This window comes from Ochotona curzoniae, unplaced genomic scaffold, assembly GCF_017591425.1.
Source record: "Ochotona curzoniae isolate NIBS_2020 unplaced genomic scaffold, NIBS_Ocur_1.0 contig_1114, whole genome shotgun sequence".
NCBI lineage: Eukaryota > Metazoa > Chordata > Mammalia > Lagomorpha > Ochotonidae > Ochotona > Ochotona curzoniae.
Window position 1 is genome coordinate 19,516 of NW_024464952.1, and position 18,293 is coordinate 37,808.

Sequence of the window (18,293 nt, forward strand, 5' to 3'; positions counted from 1 at the left end):
TCTGGCAAGATCAGCACCATCAACAACATAGCTATATAGGACACCTGGTGTCTCCCTAATCCTAGGACCTGCTCCAACAGAAAGTGGGAGAAAGGTTGCAGAGACAAAGGTGCAGCCTCAGCATGGTATCACAGGAGGTAGAGACTGGTGAGCCAGGAGCTGGGCTGTGGAGTCCTTTGTGGAAATCTAACTTAGGTACTCAGTCTTGGAACTTGCTTGAGGGAGTGGTACAATTGGCTGCAAGCAAAGAGTTGTGTACCAACTGCAATAAGTAAAATCGAACTATAGACCTGTGGGTCACACAGCTTAGAAACATGCCCCAAGGAGAAGACTCTACCAACCAGAAGCACAATGACCAAGAGCAAAAGAAGAGACAAAGGCACAATAAATATTACTGAAAACTCCCCTGCAAAGGAGCAAAACCCTATGCCAACCTCAGTGTTAACTGAGGAACACATCGAGAAAATGGGGACACAGAATGCATAAAACTCATTTTAAAGCTTCTGATCAACAATGAGAAGCACATACAGGAGTTCAAACAATGTAAGGAATATTTTACACCAGCAATAAAGCAAATCAAGGCTGATATATCAGAAATTAAGAACACAATCGAGCAAATTAAAAGCATAGTCAAGAATCTTCAAAAGGAGAGAATGGACAAAGATCTTCCAAGTCCTGAAACAAAACAACTGTCAACCAAAAATAATCTACCCAGCAAAGATCTCATTTGTATATGAGAACGAAATCAGATACTTCAATAGCAAAGAAAAACTAGAAGAATATGTCTACACAAAACCAGCTCTGCAAAGTCTCCTTAGAAATGCGCTAGTCCCGGACAAAAAGGAGGCAAATCACAAACAAAGTTGGCAAATAAGAAGGTCTCCAAACTAAAGGCCACACAAACAAGACAATTACATAGGCAACAACACACACACAACACAATCACATGGCAGGGCAAAATTGCAACCTCTCAATTTTAACTCTCAACACAAATGGTCTAAATTCACCAATCAAAAGACAGAGATTAATAGAATGGATCATCAAACAAGACCCAACCATCTGTTGCCTACAAGAAACGCATCTAACCAGAAAGGATGCAAAGAAACTGAAAGTGAAGGGATGGAAAAAGATATTTCACGCCAATAGACGAGAAAAAAAAGCTGGGGTAGCTATCCTAATTTCAGACGAAATAGATTTCATTCTAACTAACATCAAAAGAGACAGGGAAGGCCATTTTATACTGGTGAAAGGAATGATCCATCAAGAAGCAATCACCATCATTAATGTTTATGCACCGAATCTTAATGCACCTAGTTACGTAAAGCAATTACTTACAGACTTAAGGGAAGACATAGACACCCGCACAATTCTTGTAGGCGATCTCAACACACCTCTAACAACAATGGACCGGTCTACGAAACAAAAACTCAACAAAGAAACAACAGAGCTCACACAAACAATAGAACAACTGGACTTAGTAGACATATATAGAACTTTTTATCCTAAGGCCACAGACTATACATTCTTCTCAGCGGTGCATGGCACCTTCTCCAGAATCGACCACATGATAGGACATAAAGCGAATCTAAACAACTTCCAAAACATTAGTATCATACCATGTACCCTCTCAGACCACCATGGGATGAAACTGGAAATCAACAACTCAAAACTCCCCAGGAAGTATAGGCACTCTTGGAAATTGAACAATATGCTATTAAACGAACAATGGGTCAGAGAAGAAATTAAAGATGAGATCAAAAAATTCATGGAAACCAATGAAAACTCTGATACTACATTCCAAAACTTGTGGGACACCGCCAAAGCAGTGCTACGAGGTAGATTCATCGCAATCGGAGCGCATGTCAAGGCCCAAGAAAGACGCCAAATACAGGAACTAACCACACACCTCCAGGATCTGGAAAAACAGCAGCAGAAGAGTCCCACGCACAATAGGAAACAAGAAATCATCAAAACAAGGGAGGAGATAAACCAAATAGAAATCAAAAAAACTATACATAAAATCAACAAATCAAAAAGTTGGTTTTTTGAGAAAATAAACAAAATAGACACTCCACTGGCCCGATTGACCAAAAAAAAAACAAGAGAAAGTGAGAATCAACAGCATTAAAGATGAAAAAGGCAACATAACAACAGACACTGCAATCATTAAGAAAATAATTAGAAATTACTACAAAGAACTGTACTCCCACAAAATTGAGGACCACCAAGAAATAGAAAAGTTCTTGGACTCCCACCATTTACCAAAACTCAGTCCGGAGGCAACTGAAGAATTAAATAAACCCATAACCGAGGTAGAGATTGAAACAGTCATCAAGGATCTCCCAACGAAAAAAAGCCCAGGCCCAGACGGCTTCACTACAGAATTCTACAAAACATTCCGAACAGAACTAACCCCAATCCTCTACAAGCTCTTCAAAACAATAGAGGAGGAAGCAACCCTCCCAAACTCATTCTATGAAGCCAACATCACCTTAATCCCAAAACCGGATAGAGAACCATCAGAGAAGGAAAACTACAGACCTATTTCTCTGATGAACATTGATGCTAAAATTCTCAACAAAATCCTAGCCAATAGAATTCAAAAAATCATCAGACAGATCATTCATCCGGATCAAGTAGGATTCATCCCTGGAATGCAGGGATGGTTCAACATTCGGAAATCCATAAATGTTATAAACCATATCCAAAAACTACAAAACAAGAACCACATAATAGTTTCAATAGATGCAGAAAAAGCTTTCGACAAAATCCAACACCTCTTCATGCTAAAAACTCTAGCCAAAGTAGGCATAGACGGGAAAATCCACAACATAATTAAAGCAATTTATGAAAAACCCAACGCCAGTATCATACTGAATGGAGAAAAGCTAGAACCCTTCCCACTGAGATCTGGAACAAGACAAGGGTGCCCACTATCACCACTGCTATTCAACATAGTCCTAGAGGTACTTGCAGAGGCCATAAGACAAGAAAAAGAAATCAAAGGCATACGTATAGGAAACGAAGAAGTCAAGCTTTCACTATATGCAGATGACATAATCCTATACATAGAAAAACCAGGAGACTCAATACAGAAACTGCTAGAACTTATACGAGAGTTTGGCAGAGTGGCGGGGTACAAAATTAACGAACGAAAATCAACAGCCATAGTGTACGCAAATAACACCAAGATAGAAGAAGATCTAACCAACAGGATACCATTCAAAATAGCAGAGAGAAGTATGAAGTATTTGGGAATAAATCTAACCAAAAGTGTAGGAGACCTATTCGAAGAAAACTACAAACTATTTAAAAAGGAAATTGAACAAAACCTCAAAAGATGGAATAACATCCCGTGCTCCTGGATAGGCAAAATCAATATCATTAAAATGTCTATACTACCACAAGCAATATACATTTTCAACGCAATTCCAATCAAATTGCCCAAAACATTCTTCACGGAACTGGATACAATGATTCAAAAGTTCATCTGGAAACACAAAAAACCACGAATAGCTAGAACCATCCTGAAAAATAAGAATTTAGCAGGGGGAATCACAATCCCGGACCTCTGGACATACTATAGAGCAGTGGTTATCAAAACAGCCTGGTACTGGCACAAAGACAGAAAGGAAGATCAATGGAATAGAATAGAAGCACCAAAAGGGAATCCGCACAGATACAGCCAATTAATCTTTGACAAAAAGACCAATGACAGCTTAAGCAAGTGGGAAGGCCTCTTTAGTAAATGTTGTTGGGACAACTGGCTGATAGCCTGTAGAAACAAAAAGATAGACCCACATCTATCACCATACACTAAGATCCAATCTACATGGATAAAAGACCTAAACCTACATCCAGAAACCTTCAAACTCTTGCAAGAAAATGTAGGAAATACCCTGCAAGACCTAGGAGTAGGTACCGACTTTCTAAGAAGGACACCAAAAGCAATAGCAGTTGAGAACAGAATAAACAAATGGGACCTCATCAAACTAAGAAGCTTCTGTACAGCAAGGGAAACAATCAACAAAGTAAAAAAGCAACCCACAGAGTGGGAGAAGATCTTTGCACACGATATAGGCGATAGGGGGCTAATTTCCAGGATATACAAAGAACTTCAAAACAACCAAAAAACCAAAACAAACAAGCCACTCAAGAAATGGGCACGGGAAATGGGCAAACATTTCACAAAGGAACAAGTCCAAATGGCAAACAAACATATGAAACATATGAAAAAATGTTCCAGCTCCCTAGCAATAAGGGAAATCCAAATTAAAACATCGATGAGGTACCACCTAACACCAGTAAGATTGGCCCACATAAACAAGAACACCAACGACGCTTGCTGGCGAGGATGCGGGGAAAAGGGAACCCTAATCCACTGCTGGTGGAGCTGCAAATTGGTACAGCCTTTATGGAAATCAGTCTGGAGAACACTCAAACAACTCAAAATCTGCATACCATATGACCCAGCAACAGCACTCCTAGGAATATATCCAAAACTCCTGTTTTACGACAAACCAACATGCATCCCTATGTTCATTGCAGCACAATCAGTAATTGCAAAAACATGGAAGCAACCGAAATGCCCATCAGCAGAAGATTGGATAAGAAAGCTTTGGTTCATCTACTCCATGGAATACTACTCAGCTATTAAAAAAAACAAAATGCAGTTCTTTGTGGCTAAATGGGCACAACTGGAAACTATAATGCTAAGGGAAATGAGCGAATCCCAAAAGATTAGATACCACATGTTTGCCTTGATTTAACCTGTAATTTTTTGTTTGGTTGTTTGTTATTTTTTGAACCTGTCATTGATACTGTCTCAACCCAGATGTTTCGAAGAATGGAACTTGCATTATTTTTAACATATTGTTTACCCAATACTATGTCAATTAATTCCATAATGTTGTATAATGATACTGAGGCCTTGTTGGGGCTTTTAACTGACTGGATCTTTACTCTGTTAGACCTATCTTCAGACCATAGAAGGTCTCCCCAAGAGGCCGCTGAACTTATCTGGACAATAAGACGCTGAACTTTATGCTAGGCATGTGTTTGCAAGCAATGAATCTCAACTGAACTTGAACTATGGTTATGCAACAAGGTGGAGGAATCCACCATGGGGGGAGGGGTATGGGAGGGGTGGGGGGGATCCCCAGCGCCTATAAAACTGTACTACATAATATAATGTAAGCAACAATAAAAAAAAAATAAAAAAAAAATAAAATCAATACAGTCAACATAGAAAACTGCGAGGAAATCCCTGCCTCTGGGGACATAGTGAAGGGAATGGAATTTTTCTCTACACATATATCCACAGACCTGTATATTCTAGCTCTGCAAACAATTGCATAGATAATCAGTAAAACAAGGTGCACAAAGGTAGATGAAAGGATAAAAAACATGTGGTGTATGTCCATAAGTCTTTCTTTTTCCTTTTTGTTGCAAAATCAGATATATAGAGAGGAAGAGAGACACAGAGGATGATCTTCCTTCTGATGTTTCAGTTCACAAGTGACCATCAATGGCCAATGCCTCACTATTCTGAAGCCAGGAGCTAGGAATTTCTTCAAGGTCTCCCACACAGGTGCATAGTCCCAAGGATTTGGGCTGTCCTCAAGTGCTTTCCCTGGCTACAAGCAGGGAGCTGGATGGGAAGTGGAGCTGCTGGGATTAGAACCGGTGCTCATGTGGGATTTCGGCGCATTCAAGGCGAGTACTTTAGCTACTAGACCACCGTGCTGCCCCATCTAACTTTTTAAGAAAGGTTTATTTATGTTACTTTGGAAGTCAAATTTACAGAGAGGGAGAGACGGAGAAGGAGAACTTCCATGCACTGCTTCACTTCCCAAAAGTCTGCAGTGGCCAGAGCTGAGGTGATCCTGAAGCCTGTAGCCAGGATGTTTTCTCTGGTGTGTTGTGTCAGTGCAGGGGTCCAGTGAGTTGAGCCATTCTCTGCTGTTTTCCTAGGTCCTAAGCAGAACATTAATTAGGAAGCAGAGGAACCAGGACATTAGCCAGCAAATACATGGGATAGCAGCTCTACAGGTGCAGGGTCAGTCTATTATACCACTGGGCTGTCCCCTCTTCCCCCCTCTACAGTTGCATTTGTGTCCCCAACCAGAGCCATGCCTTTTATATTGACGTTGGTGTGTGAGAGTATTTCACAGCATTCATGGATAGACAGAATTAACAGATAATGTATATTTTCCACAAATATTCTGAAGACCCCTTGTAGCTGACCCAGTGAGTCCACTCTTTTTTTTTTAAAGATTTATTTATTTATTGGAAAGTTAGATATACAGAGAGGAGGAGAGACAGAGAGGAAGATCTTCCGTCTGATGATTCACTCCCCAAGTGGCCGCAACGGCTGATGCTATGCCGACCCGAAGCCAGGATCCAGGAATTTCCTCCGAGTCTGCCACACTGGTGCAGGGTCTCAAGCTTTGGGCCGTCCTCGACTGCTTTCCCAGGCCACAAGCAGGGAGCTGGATGGGAAGTGGAGCTGCCGGGATTAGAACCAGCACCCATATGGGATCCTGGGGTGTTCAAGGCAAGGACTTTAGCTACTAGGCCACGCTGCCAGGCCCAAGTCCACTCTTTTTGCCTGAACATTGTGGGACTGGGCCTGGTCCAGGTGAAATCAGCAAGATTGTGAGATCACCATTGTTACACTGGGAACATGTGATTCTTGAAACAATTTGCAGACCTGACCATGTAGCAGTGAGTTTATGTGTTTCTGCTGCCCAGAAAGTCTTTAGCTAGAGTGAACTGGCTTACAGCAGCCAGCAAGGACAAGCTCTCCATCCGTTTAGTGTGCAGTAGCCAGCAAGGCAGAAAGTGGGCAGGTGGTCAAGTAGATAACACAATATAATTAAATTCGTCATTTGCTCATGAGTGAGGAGAGTTGCGGATGCTTCAGAGTGGTGGTTCCAGAAGGCTGTGTTGACAAGTTGGCATTTGACTGAGACCTGAACGACTTTGTTGTTGAGACATGGCCAGGAATTTTGTGAGTCTGTTTTTATTGAATCCACCTTTTAGCATGGAACATGGCTGAACAGAGAACAGAGTCTTGTAGTTCATTTGTGATTAGGTAGGTATGAGTCAAACCCTTGTTCCCATTTTACCACACCACAGCCTGTATAATGAGGCTGAACAGCTGTCATCTCTGGTTAGTCCTGTAGTGATGAGAGGAGATAAAGAAAAAGGATTGCTTTACCTTCTCATTCCTCATCAGAAGTTGTGATTTTAATCAGAACAACTTCCAGTGTGCAAGGCTGTTATACTGGTAGAAAGATAATTGATTGTTTCAGGGAATCTCACCTGTGCCCTCCTCTGCCCAAAGGGGCAAATCTGTTGAGAAGAAAGGAGTATGTGGCACAGCATCTTTTTTGATTTTCTTTTATTTAAATTTTGTATGAGTAGTGGTTTTCCTCTATATCCTAACTCAAGGAAATATTAAGCCTAGTTACTATAATGTTGATTAAAATGTTATCATGCAAACAAAATACAAGGAGGAGATTGCAACTGAGAGAGAATGGATACCATTATATTGTTAGGATTGTCTCTGGAAATCACAATGAATTGTTTAAAAACTAATTTTAGAAATTAAAACAGCCTGGTGCGCCACCTAGTGGCTAACCCCTCACCTTGCACGTGGATAGCATGCCATATGGGCACCCATATGTGTCCCTGCTACTCTACTTCCCATCCAGCTCCCTGTCTGTGGCCTGGGAAAGCAGTAGGGGACCGCTCAAAGCCTTGGAACCCTGCACCCGCGTGGGAGACCTGGAAGTAGATTATTTCTCCTGGCTTTGGATTGGCTCAGCTCCAGTCATTGTGGCCATTTGGGAAGTGAACTGTTGGATAGAAGATCTTTCTGTTTCTTCTTTCTCTAAATCAGCCTTTCAACTAAAAGTAAATGAGTATTATATTTTTTAAAATCAACGGAACATCCAGGACTTGGGGAAAAAAAGAAACACAGAGAGTGAGTATGAGAGAGAGAATTAGAACAGCTGACGTGATAAAAATGTAAGTAGCAGTTACCCAGCTCCCCACTGACAGTTGCATGGAAGTAAGCTTGTACTTGGGAGGAAGCAGAGCATGGCTCATACGGTGTGGTGTCAGAATCCTGGGTTCATGGTGTAGCTCCAACATTTGCAAGCCAGAAACCTTCAACAAGTAACGTGACCTGCGCTCTCATGACCTAACAGAAAGTGATAGTTAGGAAAATATAGCAAATGTGCAACAGTGCTTTAAAGTTTGTAGAGGCTATGTGTTTGGACTAATGGATAAAAAGCCCATTTTCCATACTGGATCCCTGGTTCAATAGCCTCATCCACTCCTGACTGGAGCTTTCTGCTCATGCAAATGGTGATGGATTGATCTTGTATTTGGTTTTCTGGCACTCACGTGGGAGACTTGGAATGAGTTCTTGGCTTTGGCCTTTACCGAATCCCAGATGTGGAAGCATTTGGGAGAACAGTATATGGGAAGATAAACTGCTCACTGCCATCCATGACAAAAGCACCTGCTGTAGTTAATGCTCAGCAATGACAAGGTGGCTTACCATTCCATGTTTCTCCTAAAGAGATACTTAGATGAGACTTTTTCATACTTTTATTGAAAAGTCAAATATCAGACAGGAAGAGAGACAGAGAGGAAGATCTTCCATGCATTGATTTACTTCCCAAGTGCCTGCAAAGGCCAGAGATGAGCCAAACCAAAGCCAGGAGCCCGAATCCTCTTCCAGGTCTCTCACATGGTACAGGGTCCCAAGGCTTTGGGCCATCATCAACTGCTTTCCCAGGCTACAGTCAGTGAGCTGCATGGGAAGAATGGCGACCAGGATTAGAACCAACACCCATATGGGATCCAGGTGTGTGCAAGGCAAGGACTTTAGCTGTTAGGCTACAGTGCCAGGCCATAGGTGGAAATTTTTTAGAAATACTTTCTTCTTATTTGAAAAGCAGAGAGAGAGAAAGAGACAGAGAATAATCTTCCATCTACTGTCTCAGTCCTCAAATCCCCAAAATATCCAGGGCCAGTTCAGGCCAAAGCCAGAAGGTCAGAACACAGTCCAGATCTCCTATGTGCAGCAGGGGCCAGCCTCTTGAGCCTGCACCTTCTGCCTCCCAGTTTGCATGTCAGCAGGGAGCTGGAGTGGAGGACAGGGACTGGATCCAAACCCAGGGATTCTGCTGCAGAATGTGGCCTCCCAGGTGGCCTTATCAAACACCCACCCCCTATTTGATGGTGTTTATATTACAGCTCTCTTATTTTCTTTGTTTTAACCTATTTTTATCTAGTGAAACTCATACAGGATCATGGAGTTCTGTCATTTCTGTGTTTTTAAAAGACATTTATTATCATCGTAAAAGCAGATTTACAGAGACAAGGAGAAAAAGAGGGAAAGATCTTCCATCCACTGGTTCAGTGCCTAAATGGCCGCAGTGGCCAAAGCTAAGCAGATACAAAGCCAGGAGTCAGGAACTTCTTCCTGTTTTCCCATGGGGGTACAGGGTTCCAATGCTTTGGGCTATCCTCTACTGCTTTCCCAGGCCACAAGCAGGGAGCTGGGTGGGAAATAGAGCCTCCAGAACATGAACTGGCAACATATGACATCTCAGTACATGCAAGGCAAGGACTATAACCACTCGGCTACCATGCTGGGCCACAGAGGTGTATGATTTCTTAGATGCAAAGCATAGATGAGTTTAGCAATCTTTTCTTTTTCCTGGTATTTTGTGTTTTTGTTAAAACTCATGCGATAGAGTTTCCGCAGATTTTTGTTGGTGAAATGTATCACTTCTAGACAATAAATTGATGGGTTTTGTTTTTTAATCCAGCCTTCTAATCTGTGACGTTTGATTGAGCATAAGCCATTTACATTCAGGGTTAATATGTATGGGTGGTACTTTGGTCCTGTCATTTTAGGAATGGGTTGTTTATTGGTTTAGTCTTCTGTTGTCATTTTACTGGGATGTTCTTCACATTTCCCTTTGGTTTTATTTGTTGCTATTCCTCTTTGTCAAGAGAACATCTTGAAGTATCATTTGTAGGGCAAGTTTGGAAGAGGCAAATTCTGTTAACTTCTTTACTGTGGAAGAATTTTATTTTCAAAGACAAAAGAAAACTTTGCCAGATACATTATCCTAGGCCAACATTTTTTTTTTCTTTTAGAATTGGAATACATCACTCCATTCTCTTCTGGCCTGTAGAGTTTCCTGTGAGAGATCCCCTGTGAGTTTAATTGACCTTCTTATATGTGAATTGATTATTTTTTCACGTGCACATTTAACGATTTTTTCTTTATGTTCAATTGAAGAGAGCTTGATGAACATGTGTCTTGGTGAAGATCGCTTTTGATCAGGCCTGTTGGGAGTTCTTTGCCTCTCCTGGATCTTGTTTCCCAATTCTTTATCTAGATTAGGGAAATTTTCCTTTATTATTGCATTAAATATATTTGTAAAACCAGTTCCTCTTTCTGCACCTTCTGGGACTCCCATAACTCTTATATTAGGCCTCTTCATAGTGTCTTTCAATTCTTGAATACTTTTTTTGTCCTGATCCAGTTCTGCTTCCAGCTTTTTGTTTGCTTCCCTCTGATGACAGGAAATATCTTCCAATTCTGAGATTCTTTCTTCTGCTTGCTTCATTCTGTTTTTTTTTTTTTTGTTGTTGTTGTTGCTTACATTATATTATGTAGTACAGTTTTATAGGCGCTGGGGATCCCCCCCACCCCTCCCATACCCCTCCCCCCATGGTGGATTCCTCCACCTTGTTGCATAACCAACCTACGTCGGCCATCTTCGCTCTCCTGACTGTATTGATTTTAACATGAAGAACTGTTGAAGGACAACAGGGATCCTTACTTGTACAAAACCATAGCCAGATAAATCAGTAAAGATGGCGTATTCGGCCAGGAGGGCAGAGCTGGGAACAGAAAATCAACAGACTGGTTGACTGAAGCTCCCTGGGGGCCACTGGAGAGAAGCAGAGCTGCACAAAAACAGCTGTTGAAAATGCACAAGCTTGCAGCCAGCAGGCCAAGTATAAGGTGAGCCAGATGAGCCACAGGATGGCAGCACACCCCACAAACACAGGACTGGGGAATTTGGAGCCAGCACAAGGGTGAACTCTCAACAGGAATCCTCCACCCTACATAGTGACAGTGTGAGGCAAAAGCCACAGAACAACACTCAGGTGAGGGGAAGTAAGGATGAGTAAAAATTCACAGGCCCACCTGATGGATCACACTCCAGGTGAGGGGAAGACACAGTGCTGGGGAGTGAGCTGGTAAGGGTGAATGGCTGAGGATGGGACTCAGGGAAGGAAGACAGTACCCACATTACACCGAGAGTTCTAATACCTTAACTGCCTGAGAGTCACTGGAACCAACCTACAGAGAGATGCTAGAAACCTAAGGGGAAGAGACTGGGACGGGATTAAATGCACAAATCCTGGAGTGAAATGCAAGGAAAGCTCAGACACATTTGCCTGAGCAAGCACTAAAATCCAGCAGTCCACACCCATGCTGGGAACATGAAAATCCTCAAGATTTCAGGCAGGAACCACCTGGTGGCACGTTTGAGCAGTCCCTGCTAACACTGTGGTTGGGAAACTACTGGCAGAACTAGCGTTCCAAACAGAGCATCGATCTTAGCAGACATATCACCAGTCAATCCATAGACTCATTTGCTCCATGAAATGTGGAAGGGACTAGAGAGAAAGGAACACTGCCAAAGTGGCTGAGGGGAATGGGCAGGGAGACACTGAGAGCAGAGACTGAGGCTGAAGCATCCCTACCCACAAATGCAGAAGCCACAAACACAATATAGACAAACACTGACTGGAAATGAAAGCCCACATGGGGCCACAAAGAAAAGAAGCTAGCCACACTCAACCACGGTAAAGGGGGAGTTCCTCCTATTAAAGTACACAGAGGAAACCAAAGTTAAACAGAGATCCCCAAACAAGAACGAAAGAACAAAATTACAGCCTATCAACATTAACTTTGAATGTCAGTTGCTTAAACTCATCAATACAAAGACACAGATTAACCGAATGGATCAAAGAGAAGAGCACAGGAATCTTTTGCCTGCAAGAGATGCAGCTCATCAACAAAGATATGAAGAAGCTGAAAGTGAAAGGGTGGAAAAGGATATTTCGTACCAAAAGAAAGGAAAGAAAGAACCAGTGTAGCCCACCTACTATCACATGACATGCACTTCATGGTGAAAAACACTGAAAGAGATGAAGAGAGACATTATATAATGAACTACGGAATCCACCCAGCAAAAGGAAATAACAATAAATATATACACACCAAGTAGAAACACACTCAGCTACATGAAACATTTATTGACAGACCTAACAGGAGACATAGAAGCCAACACAGTAGTAGCCGGGACCTTAACACCCCATTCACTGCAACAGACAGATTGGCAAGGCAGAAACTCAGCAAGGAAGCAACAGATTTCACACAGACAGTAGAACAAATGGGATGAATTGACATTTACAGAACTTTTCATTCCATGGACACTGAATATACATTTTTCAGCTGCACATGGAACCTTTCCCAGGACTGACTATATTGTAAGTCACAAAATAATCCTCAGCAATTTTGAAAAGCAACTAAAACCATCCCATGCATTTGCTCAGACCACCATGAAGCAAAGCTATTGACCAGGAAATCAAAATATCCCAGAAAATTTGTAAAGCCTTGAAAGCTGAACAAAACACTACTCAACAAGGCATGTCTTAGAGAAGAAATCACAGAGGAAATTTTAAAATTCCTTGAAACAAAATAAAACACAAACACAATCTACCAAAACTTGTGGGACACTGCCAAGGCAGTGGTAAGAGGCAACTTTATCGAAAGCAGTGCCTATATTAGAACACAAGAAAGCCACCAGGTAAATGAGCTAAGCATACACCTGAAGGAGCTACAAAAACAAAAGCAAAATAATCCCAAGTTCAACATAAAAAATGAACAACTAATCAAAATGAGAGCAAATAAACCAGAGACCAAAATAACAATATGCAAAACCAGTAAAGAAAGAGTTGGTTCCTTAAGAAAATAAACAGAATAGACACCCCACTGGCTAAACGGATTTTTTTAAAAAAAGAAGAAAACAAGAATTAATAGTATGAAAGAAAAAAGGAAACAGATTACAAAGATGAAAGAGATAGCTCAACCACTCAGACAATAACCAGATATTATTACAAATAAACATATGCTAACAAATCAGAAGACTTTCAATACATGGATGCATTCCTGGAGTCCTACCACCTGCCAAAACTAAGTCATGAGCCAACAGAACACCTAAATAAACCTGTAAGTGAAACACAGAACAAATCAATAATTGAATCCCTCCCAGCAAAGAAAAACCTGGGTCCAGACAGCTTCACTGTTGAACTCTACAATGCATTCCAAATTGGAAATGACCACAATTCTTCATCAACTATTCAAACCAACAGAAAGAGAGGCAATTGGAAATCAATATGCATAATATTTAGGCAACTGAAAATTAACCTATCATATAACGCAGCAATCCCACTACTGGGAAAATATAAAAAAAAAAAAACTGATACATACACACGAGAAAGCAATGTACACCTCTATGTTCACTGCAACACAGTCAACAATTGCAAAAATATGGAAACAATCTAGATGCCCACCTAAAGAGTAGCATATCAAAAAACTGTGGTACATCTACTCCATGCAATTCTACGAAGCTATTTCAAAGAATGAAATATTATCCTTTGCAAACCAATGGTGTGAATTGGAGACCCTCTTGCTCAATAAAATGAGCCAATCCCAAAAGGACAGATATCCCATGTTCGCTTGAATTTAGGACAATCTGCATGGAGAATGCAAAATAAAAACGAAAGTAAACAAGCATATACTTGTCGTAATCTCCCAGTACCTGCTTCCCATCAAGCTTCCTGCTTGTGGCCTGGGAAAGCAGTTGAGGAGGGCCCAAAGCCTTGGGACCCAGCACCTGCATGAGAGACCCAGAAGAGACTCCCAGCTTAGTATAAGCACAGAACCAGCTGTTGTGGTCACTTGGGGAGTGAATTATCCAATGAAATATCTTCTTTTCTGTCTCTGCTCTCTCTATATATGACTTTGCAATAAAAACAATTCTTAAAAAAGAAAAAAAGAATATTGGGCCCGGCGCAGTGGCTTTGCACCTAAAGCGCTCTCTTTGAACATGCTGGGATCCCATATGATCACTGGTTCTAATACCGACAGCCCTGCTTCCCATCCAGCTCCCTGCCTGTGGCCTGGGAAAGCAGTCGAGGATGACCCAAAGCCTTGGGACCCTGCACCCACTTTGGAGACCCAGAAGAGCTTCTGGCTTCTGGCTTCAGATTGGCGCAGTACTGGCCATTGCAGTCCCTTGGGGAGTGAGTCATTGGACAGAAGATCTTTCTCTCTGTCTCTCCTCTTCTCTGTATACCTGACTTTGCAATAAAAATACATCTTTTTTTTAAAAAGAATATTTACTTGCTACCCTTGCTTATGCCAACAACATCATAACCACGTTAATGGCAGAAAGCTGGCGTCAAGAATACACTTGACTGTCTCACTACACAACACAGGAAACAACGGAGGGTGGACATTATTAAAATCCTTTGTAACACTGTCTCTGCTACATCTCATGGGAGCTGACACTTGTGATTTTTATTTCATTTCCTCAAAATGTGCTTCTTTTCTACTACTAACGTCTTCAGTGACACATACGTCATACAGGAGCATCACCTGACTCTCTTCCCCATCTCTCTCTCCCACTTCCTCCTCCCTCCTCTCCCTGGGCCCCAAAGTCTCCCTCTTTTCCCGTACCCCCTCACACACTCCTTCTCCATTATCTCAACACAGGAATTCACAAACATACACCTATATAAACTCATACACGGTTACATTCACACACACATAATTACATACATACCTTTATAATATATACCTATATATAAACAGCTACATTCACACACACACAAATACATAAATATATATACCTTTATACTATACACACACACACTCACACACACACAATCTACATTCACAAACACATATACAATAATACCCCATTCCTTGCCAAGGTTCCTTGCTTTGCACACCCCGTCTCCCCATGTCTCTCCTTCTCCCCATCTCCATCTCTCCCCTTCTTCCTCCCTTCTCTCCTGTGCCCCCATTTCCCCTCTATATCCGCACCCCCTCACACAATCTATCCTACTCCACTGTTAGTGTGTTGGCTAGTGCAACCACTATGAAGCCAATATGGAGACTGCTAAGAAAACTAATAATCATTTACCTATGACTCAGCTATCCCACTGCTGGGAACATATTCAAGAAAATGAAATCTGCATATGAGAATGTGACCTGTAATACTGTTTGCACTGGAACACAATCTACAATAGCAAAAACATGTCAATTAAAAGAGGAATATATAAAACATTCTGTGTTAAAGCTACTCTATGGAACACTACTCAACCAAAGAAAGGAATGAAATTCTACCTTTTGCAACAAAAGGGTCACAGCTAGAGACCATATGCTCAATGAAACAAGTCACTCCCCAAAAAAGAAATACCATATGTTCTCTCTGATGTAAGGCCACTTTCATGCAAAATACAAAATCAGTCCACACACATATTCATACAGAGAAATTATATAAGAAAAATTATATCATACAGAGAAATTATATTATGTATTATAATATAATATAATATATTATATTTTTGTTAGCATAACAAGCAGAAACGATACATTGCAGTATGCATCTCTCACATAAAATCACTTCTAATGAAATTGTTAAATAAAGCTTGACAACAGGATGCAAACCTTGGACCACTCTCAACAGCTACAATATCATGATACACTTAAACAGCAGGATTACGGGGTTGCGCCTGTTGCTGAAGGAATATACTATCCTAATAATATGGAGAAAAACAGTGAAATGGAAGAATTCTGAGGGCATAACAGGAAATCCCTGAGCCTATGAAATTCTATCATTAAAAATAAAATTTAGGGCCAGTGTGGTGGCCTAGTGGCTAAAGTCCTTGCCTTGAAAGCGCCAGGATCCCATATGGGTGCAGATTCTAATCCTGGCAGCTCCTCTTCCCACTCAGCTCCCTGTTTGTGGCCTGGGAAAGCAGTCGAGGATGGCCCAAAGTCTTGGATTCCTGCACCTGCATGGGAGACCTGGAGGAAGTTCCTGGCTCCTGGCTTCAGATCTGCGCAGAACCAGCCATTGTGGTCACTTGGGGAGTGAATCATCAAATGGAATGTCTTCCTCTCTTTCTCTTCCCCTCTCTGTATATCTGACTTTGCAATAAAAATACAATAAATCTTTAAAAAATTAAAAATTTTAGAATAATTAAAAGTACCTACCTACCTACACAAATACACACACACTATGGACCACCTGGAGTTTGAATGTCTCATGGCGGACACTGGGACAAGGTTTCCTGCCCATCCTTCATCCAAGTTGAAGCTGCACACAACCACAGCAGATGCACACAAGCAGGGCTATCTCTACACAGGCAGACACACACCACAACTCCACCACCTCCTGCCACCAAGCATGAGGCAGTAGAAGACAACTTCATGTCAACATTTCACTTGTCCTTTAATTATTCCAACAGGACTTTCAAACTGAGGTACTGGACCCCCTTTAATCTCTTACCACACACATTATGTCAAGGTTCTCACTTGCCACATACATCTCAAAGTTCTGCCTTCATTAGCAACATATCTTGGTCCCTGTTTCCATCTTTACCACCAAAAACACAAATCATGCACAAAATGTCACTAATGTGTGTTAGTCACGTATAATCAAAGAAAATATCAAAATAAACTAATGCCACATTAAATAGAAATCTCCCTTCTCTTCCGATCTTGGGAGACCTCCTCTATTGAGCGTCTGCAAGTACTGTGTCCTGTGGCCATGGTGGTGGTGAAAGCAGCGAGCCCATGGTGATGTTTGAGCACATGAGAGAAAACGTGAGTAAGTTGCTCAAGGGGATCAAAAGATACAATCCTGAGAACCTGGCCACCCTGGAGTGCTACCCGGAGACACAGGCCAAGGAGAACACCTACAGCCTAGAGGCCAATCTCGCTGTGCTGAAACTGTATCAGTTCAACCCAGCCCCTTCCAGACCACAGTCACGGCCCAGATCCTGCTGAAGGCCCTCACCAAACTCTTCCATGCTGACTTCACCCTGTGCAAGTGCATGATCGACCAGGCCCATCAAGAAGAGTGGCCGATGTTGAACTTATCTGGACAATAAGATGCTGGACTCTATGCTTGGTATATGCTTACAATGACGGAATCTCAACTGAACTTGAACTGTGGTTACAAAACAAGGTGGAGGAATCCACCATAGTAGGAGGGCTAGGGGAGGGGGAATCCCAGTACCTATAGAACTATGTCTCATAATACAATGTAATCAATAAAGAAAAAAAAGAAAAAAGAAGAAGAGTGGCCAATCCGGCAGATCCTGTACCCTGGAGACCTGCTGGAGACCTGTCGCTTCCAGGCCTTCTGGCAAGCCCTGGAAGAGAACATGGACCTCCTGGAAGGAATCACCAATTTCGAAGACTCTGTCCACAAATTCATCTGCCACGTCATGGACATCACTTACCAGTACACTGACCGCTGCCTGCTTTCAGAGATGCTTGGGGACCTGAATGACAGTCAGCTGAAAATGTGGATGAGTAAATATGGCTGGAGTGCTGACAAGTCGGTCCAGATCTTCATCTGCAGCCAGGAGGAGAGCATCAAGCCCAAGAACATCATGGAAAAGATAGACTTTGACACCATGTCCAGCATCAGCATCATGGCCTTCTCCCAGTGATTGGCAACCTCTAATAACGACCTGTCGACTTAAAAAAAAAATAGAAATCTTCTTACATCCTTCAAGATATCAGTGCTATACAAGAATAATGATGTCTTTCTCTTATAAATGGGAATTGGACCTGGTGCAGTAGCATAGCAGCTAAAGTCCTTACCTTGAATGAACCAGGATCCCATTTGTGTGTTGGTTCTAATCCATTCAGCCCCTCTTCCCATCCAGCTTCCTGCTTGTGGCATCAGAAAATAGTTAAGGATGGCCTTGGGACCCTACACCCACATGGGAGACCTGGAAGAAGCTCCTGACTCCTAGCTTTGGATATGCCCATCTCCAGCCACTGAAGTCACTTTATGGCATGAAAGATCTTCCTCTCTATCAATAAAAATAAATGTTTTTTTTTAAAAAGGGAACCAAGTGAAATGTACATAGAA

The 18,293-nt window shown here is 41.8% G+C and overlaps 1 pseudogene; it reads left to right on the plus strand.

Annotated features, from left to right (window-relative positions):
* The first annotated feature begins 16,981 nt into the window (after positions 1–16,981).
* On the plus strand, positions 16,982–17,865 carry LOC121166857 (annotated as a pseudogene).
* Positions 17,866–18,293: the final 428 nt, after the last annotated feature.